Raw genomic sequence first — 20,818 nt, forward strand, 5'->3', positions numbered from 1 at the left:
TGATTGTCCTTTGTGTTTCCCACAGCACTTAGCACTGCAGCGCACAGCAGCCAGTGCTTGGGTGAATGCAGAGGGATTTCTTAAGAAGGAAAAGAGAGTGAGCACGGTGGGAAAGTGGGATTCTGGGTGTGGAGTAACTGAAGAGACTATGACTATGAGCGTTTGCAGGCGAATGATGAGATAAGGAACCTCAGGACGGATTTGGGATGCCCGCCCTTGGGGTGCTGTGAGTGCTAGCAACAGATATCCAGTCAGTATCTTTTTCCCCTCTTTTTTTTCCACAGACACATACTTTAGAAAAATTTTTGAAACCTAGACTTTCAATTCCAGAATGAGTAATTGTGCATAAAGTGGGTCACAAGGAAGTGATAACTACGGCACAGACTATTTTAACTGCTGAATCAGAAATCTCAGTGCTACATTATGAAATATACAGGAAGGAAAATAAGCAGATGATAGAAATGGAAGGAATCCTAAAATAATATTTTCACAAACAAATTCTGGCCCAACACACGCTTCGGGGGCTGGCGGGGCGGGGGGTGGGGGGAGCTTCAATGATACACATTCCTGAGAGTTGAAGAATTGGAATAAAATTGCCAAAGTAGAAATCTTTCTAAATGACGTAGGATCTCCTGAGGCACAAAACCACTCAAAGCCACAGCCTGAGAGCCTTTGGCAGTGTCGTGGGGGTATCTTAGTCCCTCTGCTTCACAGCATGGGCAGGCAGGGCTTGAAGAAAGCAAAGACAAAACAAAACAAAATCCACAAACAAGATTTAAAAACCTGTCTTATTTTCTCTTCCTAATGCAAACAAACAAAACACACTTTTTTTGTTTCATGAATTTTTGTTATTGTGTTAAAATATACATAACATAAAAATGATCATTTTAATCATTTTAAGCGTACAATTCAGTAGCATTAAGTACATTCATAATGCACTTAATGCTATGCAACTGCCACCGTTGTTTATTTCCAGGAATTTTGCATCATCCCGAACAGAAACTCTGTATCCAATAAAGCAATAACTCCCTATTTTCTCATCCCCCAGCCCCTGCTAACCACCATTCTACTTTCTGCCTCTATGAATTTGCCTGTTCTAGACAACTCATATAAATAGAATCATGTAATATTTGCCCTTTTGCGTCTGGTTTATTTTACTTAGCACGTAGCATCAGAATTTCATTCCTTTCCAAGGCTGAATAATGTCCCACTGTATGTATATGCCACATTTTATTTATCTATTCATCTGTTGATGGACATTGGATTGTTTCCACCTTTGGGTATTGAAAATAATGCTGCTATGAACACTGGTGTACAAGCATCAGTTCAAGTCCTATTTTTAATTCTTTTGAGTACATACCTAGGAGTGGAATTGCTGAATCATGGTAATTCTATGTTTAATTTCTGAGAACCACCAAGCTGTTTTCCACAGTGGCTGCACCATTTTACATTCTCACTAGCAACACCCAAGGATTCCAATATCTCCACATCCTTGCTGAGTTATTTTCCTTTTATTAAAAAAAGTAATAGACATTTTAATGGGCGTGAAATGGTACCACGTTGTGATTTTGATAGTTTTGTAAGCAGAAATCATACCGAGGATACCTATGATAGGTAATTTCTCATAGTTAAGGTTTTGCAATGGAGATTAGGATCATAACACGTACTAAAGATATACTAAGGATGTTTATAATTCACCTTATTTCACACACTATCTTCTTGTTTATCCTGTTTTTGGTGTGAAGATCTTAATTCCCTTTCTGTATTCTCATTTTATGTATTCATTAATTTTTCTTCTAGATACAAGTTTCAAAGTTTATCTAATTTTTGTTCATGGCATTCAAACATATTCTGATGACAATTGTCATTACTTCTGGTGTCCTATTGAACCAGCCTCTGAGGTTGAGTTGATTCTTTTGACTCCATTGTTAAGTTACGCAGCATTTTGTAGTCACTAAAAGCAAAGATGAGGAGTTATTTTTGGGGGGTTGAACTATGAAGTTGCCTTTCTTTCTTTCATTTTTCATAGAGACAGGGTCTCAAGACAGCCCAGGCTGGTCTCGAACTCCTGGCCTCAAGTGATCCTCCTATTTCAGCCTCCCAAAGTGCTGGGATTAGAGGTTTGAGCCACCAGTGCCCAACTGTTTTCTTTAGACATTTATCATAGTCAAGTGACAGATCTAATGTATTGAAATAGTCTCTATTAAATCTTAATTTTCTTTGGGTATAACAACACATTTGAAAAGAGACACCTTTCATGAATGCTTGGTCAGCAAATATTTGAGGGCCGACCATGAGCCAGCCATTGTGCTGGGTGCTGCATACACAATGGTGACTAAACAAACCTCATGGCATGTGGTGGAAGTTTGCAGAAATGGGATAGTCCTATTCTTATTACTTTCTTTTTTTCCCCTTTATTTTTATTTATTCAGTACCACCATCAAATCTTATTACTTTCTTAACTAACATCTTAAGGGATAACTTTTGAGAGTTCTCCAATAAATTTAGCCCAAGGCTAAATTATACTTTTTGAGTTGATTTTCACCCATCATCTTTCCCAAAAGGATTTGAATTACTTTGCAAGAGATACAGACAATGATGTTTATACACAGAAAGGTAAAATCAGCATCAAAAGGTAAGGAAGGTAGCAACAAATTAGCCCTAAGTTGTATGTTTCACACAATTACTATTATGTAGTTACTATGCTTGATACACACTCTAGGGATGCATTCGGTTGGGAAAAACCAATTAACATTGATTTAAACAATGTTAATTGTTTAAATTAACATTGATCTCATATGACAAGAAGTTTCAAGTGATACATTTCAAGGCTAGTAAAGTAGCTATCAGGAACCCAGGTTCTTTATCTTTCTGCTCTGCCATCCTTAGCATGTAAGCCTTTGTCCTCTTGCTGTCACATCATGGTCCCGTGACAGTTGTTGCACCTTAAGGCAGGAAGAAAGGAGAAGGACAAAGGGGGAGGAGTTTTCTCCTTTACTTTTTTATTCTGGAAGAAACAGCCTGTCAAGAACTATGAAAGGTCTGAATTTTATCCTACTTGCGAGCTAACAAGTTAGCCTGCCGTGGTTTCATGGATGCTGGCAAAAGACACAAGACTCCTGGGTTAGAGACAAAGGACTTCATTAGTCACAACACAGCCAGCAGCATGAGCATCAGCATGCTGAAGGTAGTTCTTGTTGCCCTCAAGTCTCACAGTAGCAATACAGATAGGCCCACAGGAATTCCTGCACACACAGTGGGTTCTTTACAGATGAACCCTGAACTTAGGGACTCCAAATCTTACAACTGGTAGTAGGCAAGCCTGCCCTTTGCTTTGGAGAGAAACATTATCTCTGTCTTCTAAGGTTCTAAGCAAGTTTTACCTTTTCTCTGGAGAGACAGTATCTCTATTTTCCAAGGTTATATGCTACGAAAACATTCTGGAAAGAGTCAAATAAAAGGCAGTCAGTATCTCTGCTTGCAAAAAATGTTGTGGCACTTATTGATCCTTCTTGAAATAACTTGTATAACTTATACATATAAAAATTTGGGCATTTAGTCTCAATCAAGTATTGTTTTACCAATTTCAATAAGCAATTGGTAGTTTAGTGCAGAATTTTAATATCACAGCTGTGTAATGTCTAACTGTACAAGCCCATAATTCCTTAGAACCCTCCCCCTTTTAAAAATAACCTGTATTAGTTATTTTTACAGACCATATGTTTGGGTGAATTCTTTTAATTCAAGAAAAGTTGTATGTCATGAACTTCTCCCAATCTTTGAGTATCTATAGCTTAAACAACACATTCTACTTTGTGAACAGATAGGTGTTTGGTAAGAGTTTATAAATATACCTTTTCTAGTTTCATTTATTTTAAGAGGATTTTTTCACCTCATGACAGTCATTTTAGGGCTGACAACGTTACCATGGTAACCATGTTCCAAAATTCTGGTTGCTAGTGAATATTGATCCTTAGCACTTCAACACCTCTCACTACAATGTTCACCTCTCTACGTGAAGGAGGCTTTGCTCAGAGAATACATTTAGGTCAAGGAGTCCACAACCAGTGACAGTTAGGTACTATAAAATAAATTAATAAATAAATCCCAGGAACCCAGTCTAAAGATTCCATTGAGAAACCTACTCAACCCACATCATAAGGGCTTTCATTTTCACCGGAACAGATAGAAGCAAAACTTCTTTGTTTCCTTTTCAGCTGCATTGTGAGAACTCAGGAGCTCAGTAAACGCAACACGTAAGGCATTGATGGAAAATTTCAGATGTGAATGGACATGCCTTCCCCCCTGAGGCAACGATGTCTGTGAATTACTTTTCAAAGCCCTTACTATATGATTTTGAAATAAAAATACTTCTCTCCTGGAAGGGAGGGAGAAATTTTAACCTGCTTTGTGCACTGGAACTTAATGATTGATCCCAACCAGAGTCCAGGGGCCTCATGGAGGCGATTGTCAGGGGTATAGCAGGGCAATTGCAGATGGAATTTGTCCCTTTTCTCCATAAATGAGGGAGAACCTCTCACCTTCACCGAGATTTCACATATGAGAAAGGGGAGGCTTATGAGAGAGAAAAGCTTTGAAAACTCAATTCTCCTTGCCAAGAACTAATGGACTGTCTTCAATGTGCGTGAAAATACGTCCTGCATAGTGACCAAAGAAGCCAAAATGAGGCCTCTACAGACCTAATTTGGCATCAGTCTGTCTCCGTGCGAGAAAGTCTGGATGTGCTTATTTTACTCTCTGCTGTAACTAAGAAAAAAACAAACAAAAACCCTGCGAAATTTCATTGAGACAACAGTCGGTCACAAAAAAGGAATTTGAACCAAGATAACGTTAGTTACATTTTATCCACATGTTCCTGAAACCCGCGTGCTAATAGTTAACAAATATGATTTAGCCCTTCACCATTAGATTAAAATTTAACCAAATCAGCAAAGACTTTGTGTAGTTAAAAGAATCTACACACACACATGGAGATATCTTTTGATATCTCAAGAACTATTGATAGAATTAAAGGATTCCAAGACCAAATGAGACATTTCATTTTCTTGTCAACTTTGTTCTTTGTTTGGCAAGGTGAATGTGCACTTAAGTGAAATGTAAATCCAGGGAGAAAGTGCAGTAGAAATTGCTCACCTGTTACCTGTATCGATAGGCAACCCTTATGGAGCTCTCTCAGCCAGGCACTGTTTATTCTTCAGTGCTTTACAAATAGGATTTCATTGAATGCTTACTAGAAGTCTCATAAAAAGTGAATGGTATTATAATCTCCATTTTCCAGTTGTGGCAACTGAGACACAGAGAAGTTAAGTGACCTGCCCAGTGTCACACAGCTATCTGTACAGGGCAATGCTGCTTGTGTAAAATGATACACGTGGTCCCCTGAGCTTTGTGGCTCAGGATGGTCTGTGCAAAAAGAGGGGAGAAAATCAGGCTGTGGTATATGGGAGGGAAAGAACAAAGAGAGGCTCTTAAAGTCAAAGTGAGGACGATGTCTCCAAGGACAGTACAATTTCTCATCAGGGAGGTACAGGTCAGGCTCCCCAGCCTCAGAGGCCTGTCCAGGGTTTCTTTGCTGCCAGGGTCACGCTATTCAACTGCCCGCAGGGGTGCTGCAGCCCTGGAAAGAGGCCCAGGCTGTAGGGCTGCCAGAGACCTGGCTAGCCCTCTACCCAAAGGCAGAAGAGGATGCCATTTCTGGGTAAATTCTCCTCCAAATGACCTTTCTGAGATAAATCCCGTCTGTTTCAGTGTGTGCTTTCCTCAGTATATCCTCTCCAGCTCCAAAAAGACATGTCCTCTGACATCTATCCAGTTCTCCCAATGGCCTTGGGCACTGGCGACTGTTTGTGTTCAGGGGAACGGAGTCATTCCCAGTATTGCTTTTCCGGAAGTGTCCTCTCAGTGAAAATGGTGTGATGTTTGAGTACAGATAGGCTTATCAGCAAAATGCACCTCTTTTTAGTTTATGCCGCCTGTTTTCCCTGGAGAATGAAGCTCTGTTTAGTCCAAATAATATACGGGGAATGTTTGGAACTGTGATGTAACCATCTGTTGTTGGAAATTAAAAATCAGAGAGGACATATGCTAACCTCTTCCTCTGGAATTTCTTTACCTGCCCTCTCAGTATGGTAACAGAGCCTATTCCGTCTTAAACCTTTTTGCCATTTATCATTTGGTCGTTAAAATGATGAATGTCTCTGGCTCTAAAATATGCATTATTAGAATCATTTGGTTTAAAAATATGAGTATCTCTAATAAAAGGGATGACTGGGTAAGTAAACAAAATTTATAAAATCCAAAGTCAAGTCATCTTGGTTAAACCCATAATATCAGGTCTCATAGGTTGTTTTAAACCAATGATTTAAAGTATAATTTAGTTGTTCCTCTGAAGACTTCATCTTTAAAAAAAATTACAATTGGGGATAATTGTTCACATCTGCCTGATGTTTCTATTTGAAAAGACATAACAGAATGTAAAATTATGAATTACAATTGCTTTGTTTATAATTAAAATCAAAATGGGAAAATTCAAGTAAAGAACTAGGTAATTCTGAAAGGTATTCTGTATATGAAGACTCAAGGTAACACGTTTTGTTATAGCATTATCAAACATTGGGTCTTTTTTTTTTCCCCTTATTTCTTCTGCTTTTGTGCAGGTGAGGTGGAGAGGAGCAGATGTTCTGTCTCTAGTGAGACAATAATTCACTTCATTACTATTGTTTGACTTTGCCTGTTTGTGCCATTCGTTGCTCACAGAGGCTTGCAATGCTATCTATGGGGCCTGAAATATACAGTAAGGAGCCAGAGGCCTTGAGAGAACTGAAGAAGAAATCATTGCCCCAGCCTCACCCAGTCACCTGTCCCCAGGTAAAATCATACCCTGTCATCCATGATGATTTGGAGAAGACCAGTCCCACTCAGCTGCTTTGCTGACCAGTTACCCTAGGCCACAACTACCTTATACACCAGATTGAGAAAGCTAATGCCAGAAGGAGCTTAGAAACTGACCTATTGAAGATCAGACCTGTGTTGGAAAGAACATAGTTCTGGCTGGGGCATGACAGAAGAAATTCAAGTATGTGATGAGTTAAACCAAAGTGAAGATTCTAACGAAAGACTAATGTGGTCTAACAAAAAAAAAAAAAAAAAGTAGGTGCACTGTGAATGCTTCTTAGCTGGAAACATCAGAAGATGCTGGTCAGAGGATCCTTAGGAGGAAAAAAATCCAGTTTTCAATGTTAAGTGCCCATGGAGAGAGTAATTACAGCTTGAACATGGGGTCTCTTGGAGGTGCAGGCACCAAGCGGCAGATCCGAACACAGAAACTTGGCTTGTTTGTTAAGTAGCGTGGGGGATACTTGCCTGTCCAGTATCCATTCTTCCCTTTTTCCTTAGCCACACAACCCAGATTTTAATCTGGTGGCAATGTGCTTAGCTTAAGGACTGCACTTGGCAGCTATATTTACAGCCAATGGCCAGTGAGACACAGGCAGCAGTTGTTGGGAGGGGATAGACTACGGATACACTTCTTTTTCTGCTCCTCCCTTCCTTCCGTGCCTTCCTACAACAGGAAGATCAATCTGATGGCTTGAGCTCTAGCTGCCACATTGGGCCATGAAGTGATCTTGAAGGTGAAGCCATATGCTAAGGACGGCAGAACAACAAGGCAGAACTTTGATGACACCGTAGCTCCCATACCATCCAGACCCCAGCCTTCTTTCACATGAGAGAGAAATAAGGTTCTATTTTGTTGAAACCACTGTTACTTCTGCATTCACCTGGGACGTCACAAGCCTAAGGATCTTGGTAAGGCTTTGACAGAGGAGTGAAGAACTGGGGTGTTTTAGTTTGTCTATTTAAGTTAAATACACTGTAAAATAAAAGTGATTTAAAATGACAAAATATAGTCTCTGAACTCAGTCATAAAAAGGAATCAAGGGGTTATATATTATTGTATTATGTATTATTTGGCTTAAACAAAAAGAGGCTTTATTTTCTCACATAATCGAGAAGGCCGGAGGTCAAGTGGGCTTCAGGTAAGGCCCGATATAGTAGCTGGATGAGTCAGTGAAGACTCTCTTCTTAGTCTGCCACGGTGCTGGCTTTATTCTCAGGCTGTCTTGCCTGGTGATCACAAGATGGCTGCCAGACACAACCTGAGTTACATGCCTCCTCATTCACGTTTCCTTAGAAAAAGGAAACTTTTTCCCCAGAAGCAAAGTCTCCTTGCATCGGCCTGAACTAGGTGACCATTCCTAAACCAATTTCTGGAGCTAGAATGATGGGGTCCACTGGTTGGCTTAAACTTACCAAGGTCCACCCAGAGAACTGCAGCTATGTTAAATCCTGCCCACCACATGTCTGGGAAATATGGGGCACTGCTGGGAAGGAAAAAAGAGGATCCATGTTGGGAGGACACTATGTGTCTTGTATTTATCGTGGTCATCCTCACCAGGTAGTGTTATTTCAAGGGCCTTAGTTTTTTAAAAGGCAAAGGTCTTTTGCTCCCAAATTTCATTTTAACTAGCCTGGGATCCAATATTAGACTTACTGATGTAAGGCATGAGATTTCCTGCAAAACTTTTGCTACTCTTACCTCCATTTATTAATTCAATAATGAATTAATTGACATGCTGGCTACACGTCATATACTCAGCGGGTCTCGCCTGACAGGACAAACACATAAGCCGTCAGGATCAGTGATGCCAGCACATGGGGCACACATATTCCTCATGAAGGCCAGGAAGCAAGTAGGAGGCGCAGGAACTGGGACAGGTGAGTTTTGATAGCGATGCAGGAACTGGACTAGGAGTTGGGAACAGGGTGATGCCCAGACAGGGTGCCCCTGTGTGGGCCCCTCAGTGAGGACCCTGGGTAGATTGTTGGTTCTGGGAACCTGAGAAAGGGAGAATGGGGCAAGGGGTGCATTTGGGGCCTTGAAGCTGTGCCTGTTTTGCAGGCTTACCAGGGCTGGCTTTGCAATCTGTGTGCTGGGTGCTAGCAATTCTCCACAAGGAGGATGAGTAGAGTTAGTGGTTCTTAATTTGGGCTTTTGGAGTATTTGCGGAGTAAGATGCTAAGAGGTGAGAGTGAAATCTCTGAAACTTCCAAGAAGAACTTTCTCCAAGCCAGCTAGCTGCTGCTCTCCTGATTCTGGAACAGCTTCTTGGGAGTTTTCAGTTTTTCATGACACAATTCTATTTTCCTACAAGAGTCAGAGAATAAGAGCTTCATAACCCAAATAGTTCACAGTATAGTATTTGTCTCTATTTAAAATCATCTCCCACAGGGTTCAATTAACAATGTACATGTCAAATTATGTCACACCCATTACTTGCTCTAATTTGGTCAGGCTGGGTCAGGCAGTCCCTGAACGGGGCCGTTAACCTCCCAGCAGAGTCACGGCTGCTGCGTCTGTGCTGCCCTTGGCCTTGGCTGGGTCAGGGCAGAACACCTCACTGGGAAGCACCCAGCACTGCTACAGAAAAGGTCGAGCTCATGATGACAGCGACCAGTCGTCAACCCCTTTATCAGAGCCCCTGGGACCATGTGTGTTTGAATCCGGGCTCATCATTTAGCAGCTGGGTGATCGTGGGCAAGTTCTTTAACTTTTCTGAGCCTAATTTTCTACATCTGCAAAATGGGAATACTTCATTTATGTTTATACTTTTAATTTATAATTATTTCACTAGGGCTGTAGTGAGGGTCAAATGCCCTAATGCATATAAAAGGTTTGGCACAATGCATGGGATTTACTAACAACTCAATGCCAGCTATTTAGTAGTAGTAGTAGTAGTATTTAATTTTTTTATCTTGTTCAGTCCCTCAAAAATTGGGATTCCTCCTGAGATCGCCCTGAGGAAATATTTCACCAGCCCTCCAGAAACTGGGAAAATACAGGTGCCCTTCCTGGAAGGCATGGACAATAGCCAGAGGACCCACAATGATATTCCAGCATGAGGATTATTATAATAATGTGTGTGGCAAGAGCAGCCCCGACTTTAAGAATACCTCTGCGTGGGCACAGAAAGCTTCTTTCCCTGCCTTGGGGTTCACGGGATGCCTCTGTGTGTTCAATTGATCTGCAGAGCCCCAGATGAGAAGACATAGGGTGCCAGCCATTCTATCTTAAATAGAGGCAAACTGAAGCACAGAGGAGTCTCCACACACACATACAGTACTTTCCCACACCTCTCAAAGGAAAAGGGAAACTAATAATTGTAGAGCTAGAGGCAGAATTTCTTGCCCCGAGAGACTTGAGACTGAGGTCAATATTGGGAAAATTATCTGGGGTTAATTTACATGCACGAAGCCTTTGCTTTTTTTTTTTTTTTTTTTTTTTTTTTGAGACAGGGTCTCACTCCATTGCCCCAGGCTAGAGGGTAGTGGCCTCATCATAGCTCGCTGTAACCTCAAACTCCTGGGCTCAAGTGATCCTCTTGCTTCAGCCTCCTGAGTAGCTGGGACTACAGGCATGCAACACAATGCCGGGCTAATTTTTCTATTTTTCATAGAGACAGGGTCTCACTCTTGCTCAGGCTGGTCTTGAACTCCTGACGTCAAGCGATCCTCCTGCCCTCAGCCTCCCGAAGTGCTAGAATTACAGGCATGAGTCACCACCCCTGGCCTTAGACTGTGCTTCTTACCCTCTTTCCACATCCAGAAATCTCTGATGTAGTCTGGCAGCCCCATTTATGGGTACGCCCAGGAAGTAGTCCATTGTAGAAGCAGCCCTGGATTGTAGTCAAGAGACCTGTACTCTAATCCCAGTCCTGCCAAAACAGCTGTGTGACCTTGGAAAAGTCACTTAACTTAGTACTGTACTTGAGAAACCAAAACGAAGGGTTTGGACTTCCTCAGTGGTTCCCAAACCTCACTGCTCATTAGAACCCCTGTGTGTGTGTATGTATATGGTGGGGGGAGGGGGGAACTGGAGCCTAGGAATCTGTATTTTGAAAGTATTCTAGATGATTCTGAAGAGCAGTATCACTGTTGGGAACCCTGGAACAGATGCTATGTAGGGTACCTCGCAGGACTCTAATGTTTTCGGAATCCAAAGCACCTTTTAGCACATTCCACACAATTCAGTCCAAAGGAGATGGCAGGGCTCATAGTGAGCCCCCAAGACCTAATTGGTGTGTGATCCCAGAGAGCCCGCCAACATTACAGAGCATCTGGCTAGGCTGGCGTGAGGGGGCTGCCTGTGTGTGCTTGGACTCTGGGTCCTATCTGTTTCTTGGCCAGTTTGGCTTTGGAGCCTGGTGTCTTGGGCTCACCTGGGCCCAGCAGTGCCTGAAGCCTGACTGTGACCATCTACTCACTTGCTTCTGAGGGCCCAGGGGCTTCTTGCCATTCTGCTGTGGTCTGGAACGTCAGATCCACCTGCCCCAAGTCCAAAGAGCAGGTTAGGAACCCTAACCAGCCTCCCTGCATCCTTGAGGCCAGTGTCCTTCACATGAGCTTTTGAACTCACAGTCATGTGTCTCCAGCTGTCCCAGAGTTACACAAGTCCCAGTGTGAATAAGGTGCTGTGGAATGCTAAGGCTAAAGCTGTCGTTAGCTCTTCTTTCAAAAGTTTCAATCCTGCCATTCTTTGGCTTAGTAAACAGGGAGGAGGCTTTTGTGTTTGTGTGGGAGCCAACGCAGGAAGAAACTACAGCTCTCAGGGATGACTTTGGTCCAGGAAACATGTGTCCAGTCTCCCTCTAAGTGGCAGAGAGAATAGAGGAGTGGGGTTGCGTGGTGGGAGCTGTGCAGTGGCCCCTCACTGCCTGCACACCAAGCAAGCAGCAGGTTGGGGGCTGCGTGGGTGTGTGCTTGGGGGGTCGGTAAAACCTTGTTTCTGAGTGTGCCTGGGCAGATGTTTCTGGATGAGGTTCTCATTTGAATTGGTGGACCCAGTCAAGTAGATTGCCCTTCCCAGCGTGGGTGGGCATAACCCATCTGTTCAAGGCCTGAATAGAACAAAAGGCACAGGAAAGAAGGAATTTGCATCTTTTTCCCTTCCTCACTGCTTTAAGCTGGGACCTCTCATCTCATCATCTCCAGCCCTTGACTGATACCTAAACCATCAGCTCCTCTAGTTCTCAGGCTCTCGCAGTTGGACTGAATCACACCACGGGCTTTCCTGGGTCTCCAGCTTACAGACAGCAGATCATGGGACTTCTCAGCCTCTATAACCACGAGTCAATTATTCATAATAAATCTCCTTTTATACACACACATACACACACAGAGAAAGAGGGGGAGAGGGGGGGGGGGGAGAGAGAGAGAGAGAGATATCTCCTACTGGTTCTGTTTCTCTGGAGAACCCTAATAAACAAAGAAAACACCTAAGATGCAAGGCTTGGCCCTGCCATTTTGCTCAGTTAGGACAAATGCAAAGGCAATAAGCTACGTAGAGACTCCCTTTGTTCTAGATAAGGAGGAGAATGAAGTCTGAGAACAGCCCAGCGGGGCAGGGTCCACTGCTCAAGAAAAAAATTCAATGTCAAGGCTGAGAATTTTGAGCCTAGTTCCTCAAAGTGTCCTGGGCCAAGAAGAGGCATTCTTATCACTAGGCTGGGCTGTTCTGGATAAAACCAAACCTGCTTCTCTTCCTGGCAAAAGTCAGTGGTAATGAATGTCAGTAACATCCCAGACACCTGCCTGTGGGCTTCTTCCGCCAGGCAGCCAGATGGCTCATTATGACCAACACGCGGCCCTCCAGGCCCAGTGCCCTGGCCTGTTGGCAGCTGACGGCCTGGGGGACAGGGCCTTAGTCACATTGTTTAGAGGGTATCCCAGAGACTGTCTTGGGATGAGCAAGCTCAAGGGACACCAGGGATGATTTCCTTAGATTTGGGTTGACCCAACTTAAAGATTACTTCTAAGTGACGTCTAAACTCTAGAAAAGTAGAATAAAATGATATACTCATTACTGACCAGGAAGTGGTTGAATTCTTTCTGTTACCATAATGCTACTATTTGGTATTATTTCAAGTAAATGATCAGTGTATAACTCAGTGGGTTTCAATATTTAAAAATAAATAAAGAAGCAAACATATCACTGACCCTTGACTAAATTGGTGGTTATCATCACACTTAATAACTGCCTTGGCAGCACATCATTCCCTCTGGAAAACCCGTCATCAGCAACTGGCAGGAACTCATGCTGTTCTTACTTAAATTTTTCTGTTAATAGATGGTTGGACTCAACTTTTTTTTCTTTGACTTTTAAGCAGTAGTAATTCAACACTGAAAAGGAATGTGGTGTTTATAGTTTATGTTTCTTCCCAAGAACAAAGAAATCTGGCCGGACACGCACATGTACAGCATGGACCTGTATCTGGAGTTATGCATGATGATTTTTTGAGGTGGAGTCTGTGTTTGGGTGAGGCAGGACAACCAAGCTGCTTCTCCAGAGGAGGTGGTCCCCACTGTGGCTTTGTGTGTCATAGGCCACCCCCCCAGTCACCCCAGGCACACTGTGCTTCCACCGCCCTGCTTCCGCCTGCCTCACGGAGCTTTCCCACACGCTTCTTCCCTCACCTCTCTCGGACCTAGCCGGCCAGGAAGTCACAGCCGCAGCAAAGAGGCTCCACACTGAGCATCCTCAGTGGCCCCATAGTGAGACCAGAGGCAGATGGTAACATCTAATGCCACCTGAGGCTTGAGGTCACTTCCCAGGACAATCATCTTTATACTTTTCATTTTGCTTTAGAACTCTGCAGGATTTCCTTGACTCAAATGCTCTTATCAGTCTGAAGGTCTCCTAAAGGTTCTTCTGGTTCACTGTGTCTTAGTCTGCTCGACACAGATAAGATGGCGGGTGAGACAAGAGGTTTGGTAACACTGGCTCCTGATGACACGAGATGTAGATGACACATGTGCAATTTCTCAACATGAGTTTGGCCTAAACACTTGCAAATACACCATCCTGAGCTGAAAAAGTGACTTTTTTAATGTTTTTTTTTCTTTTTAAGGAAAGATAATAATCCAACAATCACCAGAGAACACTTACTATTTTCCAGGCATTATTGCAAGACCATGAGATTCGATGTCAGAGAACCCCTGCCCTCTAGAGTTTTACAGATTAGCTAGTAGAAAGAGGTTTTTGCTAAAAAGTACAAATCCAAATTACTCTTGCTTCTCATGTTAGGGACCTTATATCTAGGGTTAAAAGCAGCTGTAGGCCAAGGGGTACACAGAGCCATGGGCTAAACATGGTCCACACCTTCCTGAAATCAAAGGTCCTCAAAGATTTGGAAGGAACTTTTTTCTTTAATTAAAACAAACCTATTCTGGAATAGCACACACAAAAAAATCACATAGCCCACCTGTACCCTTAGTTGCAGCCCCTCCTCCACCCTCAGTGGACAAGGGCACACAGCAGGGAGAGAACAGAGAGGCTGGGGCAGTCGGGGAGGTGGGCTGAAGCCGACTGCAGAGGCACCACAGGGATGTCCCTAAGGCAGCGAGGGCCAGGACATTCCTGCAGAGCCCCATGAGCCCTAGATTAAAGGTAGACCCACAGAAATGCCTTGGGGGAACATTGTAAACTTCGGCAGCTCTTTATGTTGTTTCAGAAATGAGGGAGAAACATTCACCAGTAGCTTCAGAGGGAGGAGACACAGTCTTTGAAGCAACCCAGGGGTTTCTTAGCTGGGCCTTGTCTGCTTTGAAGTTCAGTCCACTCTCCCCAGGAAGTGGGGAGGCTCTCAAGGGCTTGAAGCAGAGAAGTTTCATAGAACAGAAAGAGCAGAGGGAGGCAGGCTGCACCCTCCCACAGGCAGGAAGCTTTGCTGAGTAACTTTGGTTTTAGTTGGAAATCTTCTGACATCTTCTCTCTGGGCAGGGTGGGGAGTTTGGGCTGCGCTGTGGCCTGTGGGTTAGATTTCTTCCTTCCTTGCAGTGGACAGGGATGGTGGGGTGGGTGGATGAGGCAATGGACCTTGAGAGGAGGCAGAGGTCACCACGGAGGGTTTCAAATTCACAAAAGCATTTCTGCTACGGGGAGGACGAGGGACACTTGCCTATGGGACAAGGCCACTGGAGATTCCAGAGGAGGGACCCACCCAAGCCTCTAGACTTGTGGCTTTAATTATCCAGTTAGTCATAGGTTTACTGTCATCCAAGTTTAATAAACTTGACTGTGACCTCTGAGCAAAAAAAGTTGTCTAAGCTTTTTTTTTTTTTTTTTTTTTTTTTTTAAATAAAGGCACCCTGGGCTGTTCAGCAGAGCCCTCAGAGCCCACCAGCCCTGGAGAAGTGGGGACTGCCACTTTTTCTTTTCTTTCTTTGGAGCTTTGATCCTGTCTCCTTAGGCACTGACTAGTCCGGTTAATCTGGAAAAACATTTAAGAGCCAACAGTTTATAACCGCTCAGAGGGAAGTTGTACTGGCACAGAGCACATGGAGAGCAGAACACAGGTTACCAGCCTGGGAGGGTGCGGCGAGGTGCTGGGCCCCTGCCGGCACTGGGCTGCTCACCCAGTTTTACACGGGAAGCACCAGGGCCCTGTTGCCCCTGGCCCCCTGCCCATGCCCTGGGAGAAGTGGGTATGCTTGGATGGCACCCTTCTGCACGGGAATAGGCAGGTTTTTGTACCCCTGACCTTGGAGCTCAGCATGCACAGCTTGGGCTTCCATTTTGAGAAACCTGATCCTTGGACTTGAACACTCTGCTCTTTGTGTTTTGCACAACAGGAGAGCCCTGCTCCTCGCTCAGCTCTGCCCAGTGCGTCTCCTGGCTTCAGCCTCCCTCCTGGGCACCTGACGGTTGTCGGTTTACTGTGACTCACTGCCATTATATCTGTCTGGGCTTATATTTCCAGTATCTCACCAGAGCTGCTATAACCCGTCTCCTGGGCAAGGCTTTTCACGCAGAGGCTGCCAGGCCAGCAGGAGAGGAGACCCAATCCATCTGTCAACATTTGAATAATTTCATCCACACACAGTTCTCTTCCAAACACCTGGGCTATTTTCCTTTTCCTGAACCATGCAAACCCAAGGCGCCAGCCGGGCTGTGCCTTAGCAGGAGCAGGACGTCACATCCCCCGCAGTGGTCCAGGAGCCCCACCACACTGGTTTCTTTGTGAGGTCATCTTTGCAGCGGTTTCCTGAGGCTCTGGCCTCCTTCCTGGTGTCTTCACACATTCTATTAATAGTTTGCCAGAGTTCTGAAGGTGTTTCAATTCAGTAAAAACATAAGAGCCTTTTGACTGCTCACTCCCACACTGCACACTGGGGGGGGGGGGGGGGGGAGATACAGAAGTGCCCAGAGAATGCTCTGGAGAATACAGTGTAGTTGAGTTATCCAAGATAGATTCCATCCAAAGGGAGCCCTGAAGAGAAAGAATTCCACGGTCAATTAAATTTGGGAATCTGCAGACTATCTTCCTCTTGGTGATTCAAACATGTATTTATATCATGAAGGATCTGAAAAGTCCTGTAAGTAAATCCTGTTCCCCTTTTTAACCCACCATTTCCCAAAGTCAGCATGACACTGACCATGGAATTCTTTTCATGTAACACCTAGTTATATCCCAAGGAACTAAATAATGTCTTTTGGAACATATTTTAGGAAATGATCTAACCATGGTTTTCAACCTAAGGAGACACCTCACTCTCTACAGGGTGTTTGGACATAGGTGGTGGGTGTTTGGGTTGTCACAAAGCTGGAGAGGCACTACTTGCGTTTACTGCATGGGGAGACTAATGATGTTACACTTCCTGTAATGCAGCCCCCTCCTAACCCGAAAAGGATTGTCCTGCCTAAATGCCCACAGCGCTCCCCACTCCACTCCCCCACCCCATTAAGAAGCAGTGGTTGGACACGTGCTCAGCATTGTGTTTTAAAGCCCTTTCTGCAGGTTCAGACACCTCTTGGTGTCTTCTTGGTCCCCCGGCTCCTTGCTTTCTCTTGTCGGGATGCCTGTGCGCTGGAGAGAGTTAAGTCTTGGCTTTTGCGGATCTGATAGGAGTTAGAGTTAACAGAAGCAGCCAGAGGGCAGGGTTTCACTGTTCCATCTACTCTGGAGATGGAGAGTGGCGTGTTCACTCCTCCCCGCGCCCGAGCCGCCGTGTCGCACGCGGACGCCCAGCGGCCGGGCAGGGATGGCCTGACCGACAGGTGGCTGCCCGGCCAGATCTCCCCAGGGGAGGGCTGTGTCAATGAGCCACCCTTACTTTGTTAAGCACACGCTGCCATTTCAGGCCACACTTGCCAGTTGCCATGGGCATTTTCTGTTTTGACACAAGCAGGGACACACTGGCACTCTGGACTTTGAGTTGCAGATTGTGGACGTTGGTGTCTCCACTGTCTTAGCCGCGAAGGATGGACGGTGCTTTCCCCTCACCCGCCTGTTGTCATTTTCCTTCTCGAGTAGCTGATGTTGGCTGAGCACTGAGAGTTTTCTCTTAGGCCTGAACCACGGGTCCCCCTTTCCCTGGGAGGTGAAAGGGTGTTCAGTAAGGAGAGCAGCCTCTCTTTATTCTCAGAGGAGGCGCCGGTGCGCCACAGCGACAGCGACAGCGACAGCGACAGCGGTTGGGTGGGTTCCCTTGGGGCGAGCCGAGAGCTCTGCGGCCAGATAATCAGCCGCCACTCCAGCGCAGGCCAAGAGAAAAGAGCAATTTGACTTTTTTCAGAGAAGTGTGATGCTGGTGGGGAAATTCACTGCCAGCCTGCCGGTGACTCCTGTCCCGCGCTCCACCACAGGAGCGCAGCCTATAAGCGCCACCAAGCTCAGTGCAGGCCAAGCCCCATTTCCGTTCTCCCCACCAGCCGGGAAAGATGCGTGATTGGGTGTTGGTCTCTGCAGCGGTCAAAACATCCTTCTCCTGGCCCGGGAACGTTTGCGCATAATTTTTTTCCGTGTGCCTGTTTCCCCCTTCCTCTTTTTCTCTTTCAGGATTAGTGGGGAAAGGGAAGTGGTACTTTTTTTTTTTAATTTTGAAAATGACCTTTAGGACGAAGTCCTGCCAATCGTGTTGTTCAATAGTCCATTTTGTTGACCAGGACACGGAGATCCAGGGAGAGGAGATTTCAGGTCGTTCTGCTGGTGAGCTGCCCAGCCAGGCAGAGGCCCCTGGTGCCTGCAGTCCTTGCGCCCCCCACATTCACGATTGTTTGCCCTTCTTTAATACACCCTGAAGCAAAATTTTATTGAGTTTTCTCTGTTAAGAAGAATTATAAAAACTTGGAGAAAAAAGCAAAACGTCCTTTCAATATTAAATTAAAGCAATGTGTAAGAAGCCTATCTGAGAGTCATCTGGCTACCTAGGGGTAGGCGACTTTGACTTATTATTTACTATTAATTAGAGTCCAGACATTTTTTTTTTATTATTATTTTTTTTGAGATAGAGTCTCGCTCTGTTGCCCAGGCTAGAATGAGTGCCGTGGCATCAGCCTAGCTCACAGCAACCTCAAACTCCTGGGCTCAAGCGATCCCCCTGCCTCAGCCTCCCGAGTAGCTGGGACTACAGGCATGCACCACTATGCCCGGCTAATTTTTCTATATATATATTTTTAGTTGTCCATATAATTTTTTTTTCTATTTTTAGTAGAGACAGTAGAGCTCTTGCTCAGGCTGGTCTCAAACTCCTGACCTTGAGCGATCCACCCGCCTCGGCCTCCCAGAGTGCTAGGATTACAGGCGTGAGCCACCGCGCCTGGCCTAACCTTGCAGTCTTACTTCAGCATTCCTTTTTGTTCTCTGAGCGCACAAAAATCTTTGGTCTCATATCCTCTTCTGAAGCATATTTGTCACCCTGCACATTCCCTCATTAGTGCATTACTTCATTCATTGACACGTACTCACCATCTCCCTCTATAGTCCCCACCAATCTCCTATCAGCTTGAAATGAACACTAGGCACCCATTGTTGACTCTCTGACCCAAGTGGTTCCCTCTGGAGCATCCGCATGGCATCAGGAGAACCTCAGGCTATATATTCTCCACTTTTGCAGAATGAAAGAAATCTGATTGTCAGAAATAAGCCAGAACTGTCAAAAGTGTGCAAACTAGATGTGTTACTCCAAGTAATCTCTGCCCCTCCTGCCTCACGTTTTAATCATGCCGTGCCTGTGATCTGGGGCCAGGGATCTGGCCCTCAGGATGCCTGCTATGGCTATGCCCTCAGCCCTGCTCAGAGCCTCTGCCCACACACACAGTCATGCACATGACCTTCCACTCCAGGCACAGCTGAAGGAACTGTGGCCATGCACCTGCCCCAAGCAGCAGCCCCCTTCCTGGTTGGTAAGCCAGCAAACAAAGGCTGAGCCCAACCAGACAGTGAAATTCTGTGTCTTGGCAAAATTGACAAGGAGACTTAGAGCGAATACTTGGTAGTAAAAGAGATGGAGATAAAGCATGCATTGGATGCCATGAAGCAGCAGGCACTTAAACAGCAGCAGGAGGACAGCGGCAGAGACAGAATAGTCAAGTTGTCCCAGTGGCCAACCGTGGAGGTGCGATGGATAGTCTGTGCTGCTGGTGAGCTGTGTTTGATCGTGAAGGACCTCTTGGTTCCTGAGCTATGACCTGGGCTCTGTCGGGCTCCACACGGGTTCCGTTGCTCCTGTTCCTCCAATAGGCTGAGCTGTGTAGCTTTTCCTGGGTTGCCATCAAACCCATCATTTGGTCTACGGTCCTTACTTTTTGTTTCTCATCTATTCCATATTTTACTTCATTCACATGTTAACCATATGAAGTGGGTTTTTCAAATTTAATTTTTTAAATCAACACATAATTGTAGATACTTACGGGGTCCATAGTGATGCTTCAATACACAAAATGTGTAGTGATCACATCAGGGATAGCATATCCATCATCTCAAACGTTTATCATTTCTTTGTATTGGGAACATTCAATATCCTCCTTCAACTATTTCCTTACTTTCTTATTCACAAGTGGCTTTAAACCCCATGATGCTTAAAGGAACCTAGCAGGTCTCTGCTTCTTCCAATCAGAAGAACTTGACTCACCCTCTCATCTTTTCTAATAACTTAGGTAGTTAAAGAATTATTACCTTTTTTTCAGCCAATTCTCTCCAGTATCATCAAGGATTTTCTATTATAGGAAGGAATAAGCTTCCTTGGTTAGACCTGCCCTTCTCTGTTTCTCTCCATTCATTTGTTTTATCATTCATTCATTCTCTGAACAAGCCCGCCACAGATTCCAAAATGAATAAGGCCACACTGAGGGTTTGAAGAAGCTCACACTCTTGCAAGTGCAGCGTTACAAAAGTGGGATCGGTGCAGGAGTGACGTGGGAGGATGGGTCCCAAGATGGGGCCGCTGGACCCGGAGTGTCAAGGTGGCGCTGGGGGAGGGCACTCCCTCGCTCCATGGCCTGCACTGGCAGCTTTTCCTCCTGGCTCTCCCACGCACACTGGCTTTCCTGCCTCTGGCCTGGAACCGCATGTAACCAAAGCCACATGTTCAACCTGCATTAATTAAATGGCAGCCCCAGCAAAATTTCTAGTGCTGCTCTGATGCTTTTGTGTTATAATGTCTTTAACGTTTGTTACTGTATGTTGTTTGTTATGTTTAACCCTGTGGCTCAGATTCCATTAGTCTGTAAAGTTTAAATGTTGAGAGACTTCTGGTCTTGATTTTTTAAAATAAGAATTATTTTTGGTTTATTCCAGGAGAAACATATCTTCTCCCCTCTAGCTTGGACCTAAGAAGGTCTTCAGTCCTGATTTTTCTGGGAGATGACTGTAATCTTAACTGATTTTAGGAAACGGTGTAAGAAAAGGCTATGCTATAAACTCAAAGTCCCAATCCTCAATTTTCAGCTCCAAACTGCACA

General features: G+C 44.7%; 1 pseudogene; it reads right to left on the reverse strand.

The window, feature by feature from the left end:
- Nucleotides 1-16,776: 16,776 nt before the first annotated feature.
- LOC138398406 (uncharacterized) lies at nucleotides 16,777-19,642 on the reverse strand (annotated as a pseudogene).
- Between the last annotated feature and the right edge of the window lie 1,176 nt (nucleotides 19,643-20,818).

Source organism: Eulemur rufifrons, chromosome 2 (assembly GCF_041146395.1).
Source record: "Eulemur rufifrons isolate Redbay chromosome 2, OSU_ERuf_1, whole genome shotgun sequence".
NCBI classification, from domain to species: domain Eukaryota; kingdom Metazoa; phylum Chordata; class Mammalia; order Primates; family Lemuridae; genus Eulemur; species Eulemur rufifrons.